Genomic DNA, 18,233 nt, shown 5'->3' with positions numbered 1-18,233 from the left:
CTCCCACACCATTCTGGGATTTTTACTTTGCCTTCATGGTGTTAAACTGGGTTGCCCTGTCTAGGGGCCCCCTAGCTGCTGTCAGGACAGATCCCTCTCTCCCCAGGGCCCTATCTAGGTGCTTTTTCGAGGTCTGCTGGTTTAAATGTAAAGTTCTCATTTTGACTTGCCACCCCCTCCCAGTTGGATGACATTCTAAACAGCTCTCATTGGATGCTGGGTCACCAGGAGGCTGACCCAGGATCTGTCCATCACTAAGGCAACTGGCAAATGGCCAACTGTGGAAATATTTTAGGCAGTGCATTTTTTTATGGAGGGGTGGGAAGGTGCCGGTACTCACCATGAAGTTGTTACAGTAAGTGGCACACTTTTAACATTTGAAAAAAATGTGCTGGTACCCTTGATTAACCCCTGGCTTACCCTTGAGTAATGCCAGACAAAAACACCAATCTTAGGTGTCCTAAACCGCAACTTGATTTCAGGAGAGCTGGAATACATATTCCTATAAACAGCAAATTTCAGAAGAGTAGAAAGGGCCCTTTAGCCCCACTTTAAATTGTAACACAAGGAAAAGTAGGCTTCTGTTAACATTACTTTCAGGAGCCCTGACTTATAAGTTATTCTTATTCTTATTTTAAACCTTTCCACTCCTTCAATAAGATGATGCAAAGTGATCTCACAAATAGCTTGCCTCATTGATGATGGAGCTATCAGGGCACCCAGAACATCTGAGCCCCCTCAGCTGAGGCGTGAACTAACTCGCAACCCTTGCTCCATCTGCATGTTAAAGATGCCACTCCAAATTAGCCCCCCTAATGCAAAGAGATGTGATGCGTAACATTGACAGTTACAAGCTGGAGGAATGAGAGAGGTAATTAAAAGTATGTTTCTCTTACTTTCTGGGCAAATGATTCTATTGAAAAGGTAGCTGAGCGTCAGCGCTACTGATGCTCAGCTAAAACAGCAGCCGCCTCCCTTTAAAAATAAAAAATGGCTGGGGTAAATTAGGAGTGCAGATCTCAGCCGTGCTCATAAAAACATCAAATTGTGAAGGCGAAGGGTCCCCGAGGGTCATCCTGCCCAAGATTCACAGAACTGGAAGGGAACACAAGGGTCACCAAGCCCAAGTCCCTGCAAAGCAGGGATATTTTGCCCAACATGAGACTGGAACCCACAACACTGAGATTAAGAGTCTCGTGCTATAGCTCTCCCCTGCAATGGCGGAATCATGGCCAGAGAGTCCCTGACAGATGGCCACCTGACCTCTGTTTAAAAACCTCCAGTGAAAGAGAGTCTGTCCCCTTCCAAAGGAATCCATTCCACTGTCAAACAGCTCTTACCATCAGAAGCTTCTTCCTAATGTAAGGTTACCAGATTCCCCCACCCCCAATGAATCCAGGGACACTTTTCAACTTCAATGGATTTTGTATGGGGACTGATTTGTAAATCCAGGGACTGTCCCCGGGAAACTGGGACGTCTGGTAACCTTATCCTAATGTTTAGCTGGAATCTCCTTTCTTGAGTTTTTAATCCATTGCTTGGGTCCTGTGCTCTGGAAGTAGGAGAAAACAAGCTTTCTCCATCTTCTTTGTGACACATCTTCTGATATTTGAAGATCGCTATCATATCATGGCTTGGTCTCATATTCCCTGTCTGTCTGTCTGCCTGCCTGCCTGCCTCTCTCTCTCTGGATGACTGTGGTGACAGGAAAGATGATGAGTGATTTCCTCCCCATCATATTTTCCCCAGACACCAAGTTTTAGGGAGTCTGTTTGCAATGAGAAGGTGTGTGGGGTGTCTCTCCCCAGGCATCTTCCTCACATCACAAAATTTGGGGGTGAGAACTTTTACAGCAGTGGCATGGGCATCTGGGCAGACCACGTAATGTCTGAACTGAGTCTCAGTAATGAAAGACGCAGACGTTTGCTTTCCAATTGCCAGGCCTTTGCTGGCAACGTGGTTAATGAAGCAAAGAGCTCAGAAGCGTTCAATATGGAATATAATTTCTCCAGCCTAATTTAAATATCTCAACTCAGGATGCTGGAATTGACAATTATGTCCTTTAGAGATGGCTGCGTCGAATTAAAATCTACACATGAATGGGCATGTACTGTGGGGGGATGTTGGCATTCTTTCGTCGTAATGTGCTAAACATATAGATCCAGCAATGTACTCTGTTGGGGCTGTTTGCTTTTTCTATAAGGGGTCTAGTTGGGAACACAAAGTCAGCAGAGCCTCTGGGGTTGGCAAAACACCCTTGCAAGATGTTGCTAGGCTCACTGGCAGAGGAAGAGAAGTGCGGGGGGAGCGCACCACCCCTGGCAATGCGATCCCAGTGGGGTGCCATCGCAGCTGTCCCCCTGCCTGCACTGGGCGCCATGGCACACCCCCGGGATGGGTGCCATCCCTGCCCCCGCCTGCTCTCCGCCCCCCGGTGCCGGAGCATGGAGCTCCACCACTGGCTAGCCTCCAACTCCCATCAACCTCACCCAGCATGTTCAGTAGTGAAGGATGATGGGAGCTGTAGTCCACAACATCTGGAAGGCCACAAGTTCCCCACATCCATTCTGGACTATGCTATGAGATAGACCCAATATGTAGCCTTCCCACCAAGACCAGCAGTAAATTTTGTCTTTGAGACTGCCCTCACAGGATTGCAGTGGCAAAGTAAGGGTCACCCCAGAGAGAACCACCTTGAGATCCTTGAAAAAAGGGTACATGCCCTTCAGTGTTTTGCAGAAGAAAATCATGATTTCCTTCTTGTGTAGACCTGAGGAAAAGCCATATTTGCCTTATCCTTTAGCATCACTGGAGGAGCTAGAGAGCTTTTTGCCACTATTGTTGGCTGCCTGCCAGCATATAGCTCCCACCATCACTTCAACCAGCCCCCTGCAACCTGAATGACTGAACATGAGCCAACACTCATTCAGATAGCTGAACCCTGTCCCACAGTAGAGGCAAAAAGGCTTGCTCTCTGCTGCTTCCAGAGGGCAAGACCAGATGCAACAGCCTTAAGTTCCAGGATGGTTGGTTTTGGTGGAACATTAGGAGAAAATTCTTAAAGGTGAAAACTTGGGCACATCCAACTGAATTTGGGACCCAATGCGGTAATCATGATGAGGTTCCAGTTTGTTCTGGATCACTCTATGTCCAATACAACCCAATTCGGATCCAAACCACATTGGGGGTGGGTGGGCTTGCACAGCTCTAGGGTCAGGTAGCAAGGTGCTCATTGAGTAGACATGGGTCTTCCCCCTTCCCATTATATCCACATTATAACCCTGTGAGGCAGGCTAAGCTAAGAGACAATGACTGGCCCAAGGTCATCCAGGTCAATCCTGGTCTCCCAGGTCTTACACTAAACTCTCTCTCAGTGGCAAGGAGGAGGAAGAGATCCGAGTTCCCTTCTACCCTGGCTGCGATGGAGTCCTCTGAAGTCAGAGGAAACAGTTTATACAGCCGACTTCTTCCATAGGCTATGGGCTGTCGCTTCTGACTTCTTTCTCACTTTCATTTGAGCATTCACATTTCATTACCCTCCCCTTTTCCTCCCGGTAGGTCTGATTTAAAACATGCTATGACAACAGGAAAGGTGCCGAAAAGGACATGGTGGTAATTGGAAACGTGTTTCTCCTTTTCCATTCACTCTCTTCTACAAGCTACCCAGGGAGGAAAAAGCCAACACTGGATTGTCCCGGGGATGTCTCATCCGCACGCAGTGCTAGTTTGAAGGTTAGACCTTTTCCATAACACCTCCTGTTGGAAAACCACCCAAGGCAAGCTAGGAAACAGTGTTGTTAGCTCAGCGTACATAAACGCTGCTAGCGAGAGAGAGAGAGCTCACATGTCCTGCTTAACTCCACACAGTGTGTGCACACTAGGAATGGACAAATCCTTTTCCGGTGTCTTTCAGTGTTATGCTTTCCAAATCTTAACTCTGGTTTGCCACATTTCCACATCAGTCTGGATTCTCCTGCTTTCAAGCAGCCTCTGCTGGGTATAGATAATTTTGCCACGTCAACATGTCAGATGCAATTGGATGATGAAATATCTTCCAATAAAAAGACATGGCATAAACATCCTCCTGCAGAGAAAGCTCTCTGTTGAGTCTCTTCATGAGTTACTGTTCTACATAGAGGAAAATATGATGCTGTTGTATTGTGTATCCTAGTATTGTGTGTTCTGACACTTAAGGCAAAGGTAAAGGACCCCTGACAGTTAAGTCCAGTCGTGAACGACTCTGGGGTTGCAGCACTCATCTCGCTTTACTGGCCGAGGGAGCTGACATTTGTCCGCAGACAGTTTTTCCAGGTCATGTGGCCAGCATGACTAAGCTGCTTTCTGGAGAAACCAGAGCAGTGCACAGAAACACTGTTTACCTTCCCACCGGAGCAGTACCTATTTATCTACTTGCACTTTGACGTGCTTTCGAACTGCTAGGTTGGCAGGAGCAGGGACCGAGCAACGGGAGCTCACCCCATTGCGGGGATTTGAACCGCTGACCTTCCAAGCAGCAAGCCCAAGGCTCAGTGGTTGAGACCACAGCGCCACCGCTGACAGTTAATCAGTCTCTAAAGTCTCAAGCTGAGGCCTCTTGAAGTCATGATCCCTGAGATTGCAGGGGGTTGGGCTACATGAACCTTTAGGTCCCTTCCAACTCTACAATTCTATGACTTTTTTTTTAAGGAGGTGTTGGAGATGAGCCCAGGCCAATCCATCCCAGTATTGTCTACACTGACTGGCAGAAGCCCTCCAGAGTTTGAGGAACAGACATAACTCTGTACAGATCCACTGGACCAGGTCACTTGTGCAACAAATTCAGAGGAAAAAATATGGGACGGCAGAACCTAAAAAACACAAGACAATAGTCAATGTCTGTAGCCAACGCAGAGGTAACATGTTGCTCTTTTCCAAGTCCACTTCCAGGTGCTGATTCTGAGAAGAGAAACAGCATCTCTATGAGTTTATATTGCATGACCTTATGCAGTATTTCATCACAGGGGACCTGAATTGAGAGCTAATTGCTGCATCCGTGTTTTAATTGAAATGAAAATGCTGTGTTCAAATATAGAAAATAACCAGGGGCTTTCTCTCTCCCTCTCTCTTTCTCTTCCCCTCCCTTGCTTTAAATTAACTTTTCAAAGGAAATGGACAGACACAATTAATTAAGTATGAAATCACAAGCCGGCTCACTAGCAGGAATAATTGGTGGTTTTGTTTTTTTGGCACTCTCTGAAATAAAAGCAATGCAAAACCTCAAAGGTGAAGTTGGGGGCTGTGGAAACTTGATATTCTTCAGAAGGGAGTTGATGTGTTCACACATCTCGATCACATATACAAAAGAAGCCAGCCCCTTTTTATGCATTATTTATTCCTTTCCCAGAAGCTTCCTTGTTAAAAGTCTCTATGGGTACAAAGTAAATGTGAGCTTAGATCCAGGCTATCTGAAAGACCATATTCTCACATATGAGCCTGCCTGGGCCTTCTCTCAGTCCCAACACCCTCACAGGGCCTTCTCAGTGGCTGCTCCCAGAATTTGGAACTCCCTCCCTAGAGAAGCCTCCTCCTTGTTGTCCTTCTGCCGGCAAGTGAAGAGTGCATTATTCCAACAAGCCTTTGGGAAATGATTGTTTTTTTAAGGGAAGGGCTTTGACTGGCACTGTGCTATTTTTATTAATGTATTTTCATAGAGCTGTAGAGTTGGACCACAAGGGTCATCTAATCCAACCATCTGCAATGCAGTAATCTTTTGCCCAGCATGGGGGCTCGAATCCATGACCCTTGAGATTAAGAGTCTGATGCTCTACTGAGTGAACTATACAAGCGTAATAGATTTGTTTTTTTTTTTAATATAAGATCAATCCATCTTGGAACAGCAGATATTCTGATCAAAGGGAGATGGATCCAGAGTATACAGTCATGCAGAGAGACAGTAGCCAGCCTCCAGGGGAGCAGGAGGGCTATTTGCTGTACATTTTCAGAGAAACAAGAGTAGCCTGTGCTCAGAGGCAAGGCAAGAGCAGTAACTCCTGCAGAGGTCCAACAGGTAGCCTCCTTGAGGGGCAGCCCCTCCCCAGGCTAGAACGCCAAGTACATTCAAGCAGAAACAGTTGAGTTTTATTAATTGCTATGCATTCAGAGCAGGATTACATGCCCACATTAAGGCCAAATGAGCTTTTCATGATTATTGTTATTACAGTAATTAGCTATGATGTACTGCGCAGAATGGAGAGCAACAGAGATTGGAGTGCTGTCCTGAACAAGATAACATTTACTTATTTAAGTACAATATACTATTAATCATATGCACAAGGCTTAATCCGTTGTAATAAACTGCACTGTATTAAGAGAACACCCATTTAACAGTATCCCAGTTTCTGTATAGTGCAATGTTGGGGAAGGTGATATTTACAGGAAGGAATCTTAAAATATTGCAGCATTTTTTCCTCATGTAATACCTGCCCAGCTTCAAACCATCTGTTTTCAAAGTTGTACTTTAATGAGCATTCTCAAGGTTTTTTTGAACCTCAAGGCATTAAAAACTGCAACAACCACACGCTTTCTTTCAAGGGTCCAGAGCATTGCATGTGCGCCATTAGCTCTTTATAATCCTTTGAGCACCCTTGCATGGGTGATTCTGTGTGTACAGGCTTAATATGATTAAATATGTGTCTTTGGTCTAAGTGTCTCCCAATTTTCAGCTTCCATTCTATTATATCAGCAGCAGCAGCATCACTGCATCTTTAAGAACATAAGAAGGACCCTGATAGATCAGGCCAATGGCCCATCTAATCCAGCATTCTGTTCTCAAACTGGCCAGCCAGATGCCCCAATGGGAAACTTAGGAGCACGAACTGAGCACAAAAGTGCTTCCTCACCAGGGAGCAATGCAGTGATTTCCATAGTTTAACTACGTGCTGCATGAAGAACGACTTCCCTGGTGCTGACCTTTAAAGCCCTAAACGGCCTCAGTCCAGTAAACCTGAAAGAGCGTCTCCACCTCCATTGTTCTGCCCGGACACTGAGGTCCAGTGCCGAGGGCCTTCTGGCGGTTCCCTCGCTGTGAGAAGCCAAGTTACAGGGAACCAGGCAGAGGGCCTTCTCGATAGTGGCACCCACCCTGTGGAACACCCTCCCACCAGATGTCAAAGAGAAAAATAACTACCAAACTTTTAGAAGACATCTAAAGGCAGCCCTGTTTAGGGAAGCATTTAATGTTTAATAGGTTATTGTATTTTAGTGTTTTGTTGGAAGCCGCCCAGAGTGGCTGGGGCAGGGTATAAATAAATTATTATTATTATTATTATTATTATTATTATTATTATTATTATTATCCCTTTACCCATCCAGAATCTTCCAACACTTGGCTTCATTGGTTATCCACAAGTTCTAGTGATTCCTGATTGGCTTCCGATTGAGCTTCAAGCCCTCGCAGAAGAGGAATACACATCAGTTATGAATATTAACATCATCTTGCAAAGAATCCAGGATTGCTTCGAAGTTCATTTTCAATGGGTGGGAGGAGGAATTAAAACTACTACAGGAGCTGGTGAGTTTGCCTCTGCACGGTTGAACAAAATGTGTCAAACTCCCGGGACAGCTCAAGGCACAGAATTTTAATAGCACACTTGCCATTTTCCATTCTTAAATGAGCAGCAGTTTAATGCTAGTTCACTAAATTTAACAGGGATATAAATTTCATCAACTCTGTCCCTTGGAAGAATCTAGTTTCCGTTTCGGAAGTGGTTTGGCGCTCTGATCTTGCAATGCAGTTAAATTCAAAAGACTCTATGTCTAAGTTGGTGGAAAGAGTGCTGTTATCATGACCCTGATCTAGTCCCTGAGGAAGATTCCAGGGAGCAAGAACACAGACTGCAGAACTCCTTCGTGTGGGCAAGTTTCTTATCCTTTATACACTTGATAGATTATGCAATCTGTTGGAGAGTTTCTCATGCAACTTCCAAAGATCTCAGCAGCCCACTCCACCAGTAACTCAGAGCAGGGTTTTTAGTATGGCTGTCCCTGTCCTGTGAAACAGCATTCTTGCCGAGATAAAACAGGCTCCCATTGTCTGTACTTTCCAGAAACACTTGAAGCCGCAGGAGTAGAGAGTTGCTCTTCTGCTTGCATCCTGCTTGTGGCCTTTTCTCCAGGTCTTCTAGTCGGCCACTGTGAAAACAGGATGCTGGCCTAGATGGGCTATTGGCCTGATCCAGCAGGCTCTGCTAATGTTCTTTCTAGCAACATTGCTCCTCTTGCACAAGTTGGACCAGAGATAGTGACCTAGTTGTTGGTTTCACACTCCCAACAGCCCCAGCCAGCATGGCCAATGCTGGGGGATGATGAAACTTGGAGTCTGATATCATTTGATAGGGCTGCCCCTGAGTTAGACAGACTAAACCCTGGAAACATTAGATTGCAGCTGTACCATGGTGGTGTACTTCCTGAACAGCAACAACCCCCTAGCACTATAAGGCAGTGTTTGGGGAACCATTTCAGCCGAAGGGACAGAATTCCCTGTGGAAAACCTCAGAAGGATGCAGGTGTTTTGCCAAAGGCCAAAGGTTTCATTGTTAGGGATCTTTGAAGCAGATTCAGAACACAAGCAGCAAAGAAAGTCTGAAATTTATCAAGCAGCTGGCTTCACATTCAGAATCCAGACCCTCCAAGTGTCTCTGTTTTCCATCCCAGTTTCTGATTTGAAGCCAGAATGTCCTGCTTTTCCTTAAGGTGTCCCTATTTTCATTGGAGAAATGTTGGAGAGTATGGAGTTATCTGACTCCCCAAGCTGTCTGAAGGCAATCCTGTATAAGGAAGGGTTTTTAAAATGTTTAATGTTTTATTATGTTTTGTATATGTTGGAAGCCACCCAGAGTGGCTGGGGCAATGCAGTAAGATGTGTGGGGTATAAATAGTAAAAACCATCATTATGGGATGGGATGTCCCTATTTTCATTGGAGAAAAGTTGGAGGGTATGCAGAACCCTTCCTTTGCACAAGGATAAACACAAGAATACCAGGCCTTCCTTTACACCATGATACCAAGAAAACAACAATCCCTCCTTTACACAAGGATACAATTCCAAACAAATGACAGACTCCCCCCTTTCAGCTGCAGGGAGCCCCAGGGATGTAGCAGCAGAGTAGACCTCAGTCTGACCAGGCTGTGCAGCACCTACAGCAGGTTAGGCCTACATCAAAGCCCCAGCTGCAGCCTAGCCCCAACCCAACAGATGTGACTCTAGCCACACACAAATCAGAGATTTATACACACACACCCTCCAGTCAGGCAAAGGCACTCAAGGGTGAGGAGCAGGGTCAGTAAGGGGTATGACCTGGGAAGAGGATGTGTGGCCTGGATATAGTTCTGAGAGCCAGATGGAGAAGACTGCAGGGCCCTTGGTCTGAGGCCCTGACAGTGTTCTGTTGGTACAAAGTCTCTCTCCTCATCATCTTTCCATTGTGATATAAATCTAGACTTCCATCCCACCATCACCAATGAACGCATTTTCCAGCATCCTTTGGTGAGCGACTCCCTGCCAGTCTCCACCTGTTCACCAAAAATGATGCTTGCTGTCTCAGCTACGCATATCTCTCAAAATCATGGCTGGAGGCATAATCACCCTGATGGGAAGATTGCTAAAATGTGTGGCGTATGGTGGAGCTCATCTGCTCTCTCCACCTTCTGGCCAAGCCACCACCAACACTCCTCTACTACAGCTGAGCCAAGAAGAGACAAGCTGTTTGGGGAGGGGCGGTGCGGCTATTTGTGCTGCCAACATGAGCGTTTAAATGCTTGGTGGCATCCAGAATGGAAATGTGGGTCATGAATAATGGATAGAGACAGATGTGTCTTCTCATATCTAATGTATAAGTTGACTCTTCAAAGCCTGAGACAGCCACTAGCAGGGAGCTGTCAGGGTCTAGTGTCTGTGACAGATGAACACTTCCACCTTGCCCTGCTACCTCACTGCCAGCCACTTCTGCTGAAGAATTGCTGCATTCTGAAAGGGCTGCTCAACCTGCAACGGGCCCTTTATAGAACTGGAAGCCAGTTTCTCCCCCCACCCTACCAGAACTAGGGAGGGTGGGGAACCAGAGGGAGCCAAGTGCTCCCTGGATGTTGAGTTATTGCAAAATTCTTCTACAGGTGCCCTGCCTTTGCAATTTGGTTGGGCGGTCTTCACTGTGGTTCTTCTTAAATTCTTAAGGGAACATATTACCATAGGCATTGGTCCTGTTCACAGGTACAGATCTTTTGCAAGGTGGTACAAGAGGAGATCTCAGAGATAATTCAGGAGGACATTGATTTCCCCCACCCACAGTTGTCTATACTTTCTCTTTTTGAGAGGACAACTGAAGATATCAAGACAAAAGGCCTCTTGAGGGTGTTCCTAGTTGCAGCAAGAATCCCCATAGCCCAAACCTGGTGAGATTTACAAGGTGTAGAACTAGATTTATTGTTAAGGAAAGAATGGAGAATAGCAATTGTTGATAAAATAACCCATGATGTATCAACATTGAAGGGGGGGGGAGAAACCAGGCACTTTCTATGCCAGTTGGTGGCTATTCATTACATATTAAAGCATCCAGGATGGAGAACATCATCTCAGCTGCAGCTGTACCAACCTTGGACTCCAGATTGTTTCTCCTTTGTTAGAACTATGTCCGTGTGTGTCCTGCCCCCTTTAGTTGACTGCAGTGTTATGATCTATATGATCCCTGTTGAAGGAATGACAAAAATAGATAGTAAACAAACATGATTGAAGAAGATGGAATATGAACAAGAATACTCATTTGACTTCTGGCAAGAGAAGGGGGTTTGTTTACATTTTTGCAATGTATAGATTTCTTTTGTGTTCATTCAATGCATATTATTCCTGCATTGCAGGGGGTTGGACTAGATGTCCCTTGGCATTCCTTCTAACTCTACAGTTCTATTATTCTACTGAAAAATAAACTTTTAAAAATCCTGGATCAATTAAAGAGACTTATTTATATACGCTAGTTCTGCAGAATCTAAAAGAGTAAATTTGAAATCTTATTATGCTTCACTTTTTAAGAAGCACGCAGAGTGAAGGACATTTTGGCTCAGAACTAGTTCATCCCTGGAATTGGAACAGGTTCCTGTCTGTGTCCCTTTTTCAGTGTATGAAATTGTTGAGGGCAAGAGGATTGTGAAATAGAATATATATCAGTCTGGAAGGGAGGTGAAGAAGAACTGGCCCACCAGGGTGCCTGTTAAACCATTCTGCGAGATTTCCCCCAGATCAGGCCTAACAGAAGGGATTCTGTTTGCCACAGCAATTTTGTCAATCATCTCTGCAGGAAAGCATCACAGCACTGTCCACCGAAGAAGAGGAGAAAGCCAGCATGTTAACATTCAGTGGATGATACTTTTGAAGTCACATCATCAAGCGCAATGACACCCATCCAGCCACCATGCCTGGCTGCCGCTGAAGCAATTACAGTTCCAAAACTATTTCAAATCCCCCAAAAATGTATTGTCTGAGCTGATTTCGCTTCCATTAGAGTTGGCTCGACAGCAAATTCCCTTGGCTGCTTTTGATATTGCTTCATTATTTTTTTGGCTGGGAGTAGTCAACATGTCTCAACTTCATGTTACTTTCCTGGGGCTAAAGCAATGAATCTGCAGTTCATCTGGTCGACCAGTGGTGGGTAGCTTGTCATATATCTTCCTATATACATAAAAATGTAAGGCTGTCATCATGCAGACCTCATTGAAGGATTTGCTGTGCTGCATCACAATCCTGGATATACAGCACAGCCCACATTGGAGGATTTGTAGTGACTTCTCTCAATCCTGGATTTGCATGAAGGTGGGGGACGGGGGAGCAAAAGAGAAGGCAGGTTGCACAACAGAAGTGGAAAATTGTGGATTTAAACAATAACAGAAGTTTGAATCAGGCACTAATGGGTGGGTGGGAAGGTGGAAAGCAAACTTAGGGCTCATCCACACTTGCACTTATATCACTGCTTTCACCCAGGAAAACCCAGGAAAATCTAAGAAGGGGGCAAAAAGTTCCTACTTGGCCCTTTAAAGGTAACTGGCTTATCTCACACTGTGTACAAGGAGGGCAGTGTGAGTGATGACCAGAAATTGAAGAGCAAGGTATAAGGGTGAGGCATACCTTATATAACCCATTTGTTCCTCTCTTAGACTGGTAAGCTAGAAGTGGGTTCTTGTCCTTCTTCCAGCCTATGAAGGCAACCAAGATGATAGGGGGCTGGAAACCAAGTCTTACGTGGCACAGTTGAGGTAGTTGGGTATGTTTAGCCTGGAGAAGAGAAAACAGAGAAGTGAAATGATGGGCATCTACAAATATCTGAGATGAAACCATTTCTGCTGCTCCAGAGAGAAGGACCTGAACCAATGGGTTCAAATGACAAGAAAGGGGAGTCTTGACTAAACATTAGGAAGAACTTGCTGAGGGTGGAACGGACTTCCTCAGAAGGTGGTGGGCTCTCCTTCATTGGATGTTTTTAAGCTGAGGTTGGGTAGTCATCTGTCAGGGGTTCTTGAGCTATGATTCCAGCACTGTGGGGATTTGGACTCGATGACCCTTTGGTTCCCTTCTAATTCTACAATTCTAGGATTCTATGCTCACAAATATGGCCCCATCAGGACCTAACTTGAGACTGAGCAATAGAATAGCAGTCTTTAACCAGATATATTATAAAATTGATGGTTTCTTCCAGTCTTCAGATTTTCTCTTACTTCCAGCCACAATAGCTATATTCTACTCTCAGGCAATCTGCTTCTGAATGCCAGTTGTTTGGAACCATGAGGGAATAGCACTGTTTGGGGGTTTTTAGAGTAATTTTAGTTGGTTTTTCAAAAAGTTAATTTAAATCACAGAATATGAAATGGAGAAAGACACAAAGTCTTAAAAGTAAAGAAAGGAAAATACATTAGACAGCATAAGGTAGAGAGAAAAGATATCCATAATATATCAAGGAAATATATTAAGGGGGGAAAAGGTGAACCCAGAATTTTCACAGTAAGTATCACATATTCTATACATCCAGTGAGGCAGGTGGCAAAGTTTGCTGTGATTGCTCTGCCCTGATGTAGGAAATAAAATCCAAGTTGCTTAGAAAGAGTCTGGTTTGTTTTGTTTTTCCATTTATAGCTCTAATAAGCCTAGTTATCTTTTCTAGCAATGTAATGTTTCAAGCATTATGTAGCCAAGAAGAAAGATGAACATCGGATGATATTTTCCATTTCTATGTGATTGTTAGACGTGCAGCTACTAATAAAAAGATCAACAAAGGATTGCAAACATGTTACACTGAAAGGGATGGTGCTTCTGAACTTGACCAACAAACAAAAGAAGAAACACTGGGAAACAGAGAAAATGTTTGCAAGCCAAAGAAGGGGAAGGGTGAATTGCTGGGGGGCAAAGAGAGGCCCAAGGGTGGTTGGGGGTGCTTTTAAGAATGGATACAGTTGTTCCTGAAGGACAAAGAAAGGTGTGCCAGTTGTGGAGTACATTGTGCATCCCTGAGAATATCTGAAATTCTTTTAAACACCTTAGACCCAAAAGGGTTTGCAACTGGACACATCCACCAGAGGTGGAAATATATTCCACTAAATCATCCCTTCCAACACTCCAGCATCAATCTAGAACAGGTGAGGGAGAGTTTGACAGGAGCCCAGTGAGATTGCTGTTGCTTTCACTCAGCTCCTGCTTTCAGGCTTCCCAAAGGCATCTGGTTGGCCACTGTGAGAAGAGGATGCTGGGATAGATGGGCCTTTGGTTCTTCTGATATGCTCTTTTGCCAGGGTCTTGAACTAGGAACTTTTTTGCTCTGAGGCTGTAATCTAGTTTGGAGAGCTACTGTGAGGTGTGTACACAAAGGGTCAGGATGTGGAATAGTGATGGTGATCAGAATTTGGGAGGTTCTGCTCCCATTATGTACCAAGCCATGGGTGTTTAGTGGAAGGGGGAGCAAGGTATGCAAAGTGTGTATAATAGGTAAAATTGCATGCATATTAGGAGAAATGTGTACTAAATTGTTGGGGGTTTTTCTGAGGACTTTCTTTAAAAAGAAAAAAATCACAGATGTGCAAATATGTTGAATGAAACTCCAGATTGGAAAACGAGAAACAGAAATCCAAATTGCTGGATTCATCCATTCCTAGGGGAGACCCTCTGAACTGTGTTTAGTTCATTACCATTTCCACACAGGGCTTGAGATTCTCTTCTGTCCCTTAGGAGATCGTTGGCCCCTCAATGTCCAGGGCCACATTCACACCACACATTTAAAGCACATGGAACAGTCATGGTTTCCCCCAAGTCTTATGGAGCTGTTGCTTGTTAAGGGTGCTGAGAGTGGTTACAAGGCCCGATATCACACACCCTGAAGCTATAGTTTCCAGAGCAGTTTAACAGTCAGCTCCTCTTCACAGGGAATTCTGGGAATAATGGCTCTGGGAGAGGAAGAGAGGCCTCCTAGCAATTGTCAGCACTCTTAATAAACTGCTGCTCCCAGAATTATTTAGAGGAAGCCATGACTGATTAAAGTGGCATCATGGTGCCTTGAATCTATGGTGTGAGTGTGGCCAGTTATATAAGTGGATCATGACCAAAAGCTGGAGACATGATAACCTTCCCTTTAAATCAGAAGCTGGGTTATTATTGAATGGTGTCATGACAATGGCAGCTCCCTGATTTGCAAACTGGAAAGCTGCGTTTGTTTTGATTCTACTCAGAAGACGCTGTGCTTGTAAATGAGCCATCTCTATGGGAACAAGTTGATTTCTCTTTTGTAAGTAGAGTCAACTGTCAAATTAAAGTTGCTTCTAGAACATTTATAATTCCTCTGTTGGGGGGCCACTTTCAGGACTCACCTGGCGTTCCCATAAAAATGAAATGTCAGATTTTTAAGAACGTTGGTAATTAATGAACTCGCTGCAAAATCAGAAGGTGTCCGCAACCCATCCATCCAAATTTCATTTTTTCTAATCAAAGAATAACAGAGAGTGTAAGGGGGGGAAATGTTTATAAGGAAAAGCAAAGTCTCCCCCCACCCCGCCCAGTCCTTGGCCCTAATGAAAATCAGAGCCAAACTGAATTTTAACTCAGCTGGGGGAAAAGGGTGACCTAGAACTGTCTTCAGATATTCACGTGAGGTTTTAAAGAGTTTAGTGCCAGCACTTTGAAAATGAATTCAAATGTCTGCAGTATTTCTGGTTCAAAATTATGCCACACATTTTTTTCCCGTTTACAAAAAAAAAAGTCCTGTCGGAGCATCAAGCAGCGAGTCGTGCTAACTAAATTAATGCCTCTGAGATGGCAAATATATGCTCTGATCAGACAGAAAGCTTGAAAAATGGGGAGACAGAAAATAAAAACTCTTGTTAGAATAAAATGCTGCTAAAGTAATGCACACAAACGAAATCATTTGCAAGGTCTGTTTGAGGGCTCCTTTGATGGGTTCATTGGAATGGTGATGGTGCTTCAGAGATTATCAGTTTAAGATCTAATGAAATAAGATGGAGAGCGTCATCCATTTCGAATGGGATATGCTAAAGCATTCTCATCAATGAAGCCTTCACTGGTATTAAGGGTTATGTCCATCTGTGCTGACAGCCTTGAGCATCGGATTCTTGGGACTTGATTCATGGCACACACGCCACTTGTTGACTGCAGCGTCAAGGAAAAACTTCAACATCTGGTTGGACACTGTGGGAAAGAGAATGCTGAGCTTGATAGGCCTCTGGTCTGATCTGGCAAGGTAGTTACTATGTTCTTACTGGGCTCAAGTTGATCCACATTGGGGGGAGGTTTGGACATTTAGGATGTGTATGCATTATATCGCTTCCTAAATAGTCTAGATGGGAGCCCATTTTTAGTGGGGGTAGAAGAAGGGCAAGACACCACTTCCTGCTGAAAATTAGCAGTGGTGGGCCAGAGTGGGAAGTGGCTATAAAGGGGCCTTCCTGCTCTCTCCTCCTCCTCTTTTCATAAGAGTTCATGACACCCAGCTCACCGACCCTGTAAGATTCCAGCATGGTTCCTGTACTGCATGGGGTTGGACAAAATGACCCTTTAAGTCCCCTTCCAACTCTATGATTCTGTGATTAGTTGGGACCAAGTAGGATTTTTTTTTGTCCTTTTCTGTGATTGGCTGGTGGAAGGGTTCCCCCCCACACACACACACCTACTTGGAGCAGTTAGTGGTGGTTGTGGCATAACTAGGTCAATTGGTTTGATTGGCTTTTGGTCACTCTGCAGAGGTATGTGCAAGGGGGAAAGCAGAAGAGGGGAGCAGAAATGGTGAGTCACTTTTCAGGTGATCATTGACTTCAGAGACTTGCAAGCAGGGTTTGGCAATCCATGAGGCAGGGTATGGGTCACTATTGAAATTACCTGTGTCACTCACTTTGAGCTATGCAGCTTAAAGGGGGTGTAAATCAGGAACACCTCCCTCCTCACTGTAAAAGTGTAGCAGGTGAAGAGAGCTGGGATGGAGACCAGCTTGACTACCTGCAGAGGAGACTTGCCCAGACACAACAGACTTAGGAGGCACTGAGAGAATTGACATGTTTCCTCCCAATGGTCCAATGCCCCTTCTGTGGTTTAGAAGTTCTCCAGTTCTCATGTTCTAAAGTGCTTAAAGTCATACTTAATGAAATGAGAAGCGGCTGAGGGAGCTAGGTATGTTCAGCCTGGAGAAGAGGAGACTGAGAGTTGACCTGAGAGCCATCTTCAACTATCTACAGGACTGCCACATGGAAGGTGGAACAAGCTTATTTGCTGCTGCTTCAGAGGAGAGGACCCGAACCAATGGTTCCAAATGACAAGATTCTGACTAACCATTAGGAAGAACTTTTCAGTTTGTAGTCACATTTGGTTTGTGTCCAAGGCATTGCACTAATTCATCTCCTCCTGTTTACTCTACGATAAGTTTTTTTTCTTGGAAGCATAATTTGAGGTGTTCCCTTTCATCCTAGCATTTCTGCCTCCACCCTATTCCATCTCTAGTTCTTGCCTTGAGCGCCATAAACAGCTGGAGCTCTCCCTATTATCCTTCCTCACATTGAGAGCATATTTTAACATTTTGTTTCATACAAACCCACCACCAACGTGCCTGCTGTCCAGGCTGGAGATTTCTTCTTTTTTATGCTAAGAAGATGTGAGATTACATTGTTCTTTACACATAAACCCCTACTGTTTTAATTTGGAAGCTTGGAAGAGTTGCAGTTAAAACACTCATTAATCCTAAGGCTGAATACACGTTACAGTTTACTCTGACTCCAATGCGTTCCTACTGCTGGTTTTGCTAATCTGTGTACACATGATGTTACCCTAGAGCTATTAGAAGAAGGGAGCATTATGATGAAGGTATCTAGGGGCAGTAAATGCAAGTGATGGTGGAAGCTGAGGATAGTAAGGGCAAGTGATGGTCTAATTCAGGGATGGGGGTTCTGCAGCCTCCCAGAGGTTGTTGGACTCCAACTCCCATCTACGCCAGACAGGATGGCCAAGGATAAAGGATGATGGAAGTTATACTCAAATAACATGTGGAGGGTTACATGTTCTCCATTCCTGGATGTTCATATCTTCTCTATGATTTGAAGAGACCCAGCAGCTTCAAGGTGAAATAACATTGCACAAAGGAAGCAGCAATAAAGCCTGAAATCATTGCAATCATAAAAACAAAAGCAAAATCCAGCTCTACAAGTTGTTATTTGGAAGGGGGGGAGGTGCACCATCATAAGGAAAGCATTTGTGGGGAAGTTTATGTTCAGGATTATCAGCCCGGAATTGATATCTAGCTGTTGTACAAATGCACTGCATCTAATGACCGCACTGAAGACTTTAATATCATTTCATAATCAATAAAGCTGCCAACAGCAATGCCAATAACATCCATTGTTGATAAACGACCGACATAAAAATCTCCCAATTGTCGGCTTTAAAGAAGATTTAATTAAAGAGGCTTTACCACTTCAGGACCGTGTTGCTAACAGCACTGAACTTATAAGCACCCTTTGTGAGAGAGCGCAGTTCTTAGAAGAGTCTTGGAAATGATTCTACTGGTGCTTAGGAAAGTACCTTAGCAAAGGTGAGACGACCAGTCCATCTAGCTGAGTGCGTGGCAGCATAAGGGGTGTCCAAATTTATTTGGCCCAATGGGTGTGTGGTTTCCATCCCTATCAGCGCACTGCTCCTCCTCACCTCAGTGCTGTGTCTAAATATTATT

At 44.5% G+C, this 18,233-nt stretch overlaps 1 long non-coding RNA gene across 1 annotated transcript; it reads left to right on the top strand.

Annotated features, from left to right (window-relative positions):
- Positions 1-280: 280 nt before the first annotated feature.
- LOC310769635 lies at positions 281-17,069 on the top strand. The gene is made up of 3 exons (XR_014551763.1): positions 281-355; positions 3,559-3,732; positions 16,681-17,069. It is a non-coding gene; the product is annotated as an uncharacterized lncRNA (long non-coding RNA).
- Positions 17,070-18,233: the final 1,164 nt, after the last annotated feature.

The sequence above is a fragment of the Podarcis filfolensis genome (assembly GCF_964270895.1).
Source record: "Podarcis filfolensis genome assembly, chromosome: 8".
NCBI classification, from domain to species: domain Eukaryota; kingdom Metazoa; phylum Chordata; class Lepidosauria; order Squamata; family Lacertidae; genus Podarcis; species Podarcis filfolensis.
Note: the sequence above shows the minus strand (reverse complement) of the source record. Positions and strands in the feature narration are given on the sequence as shown.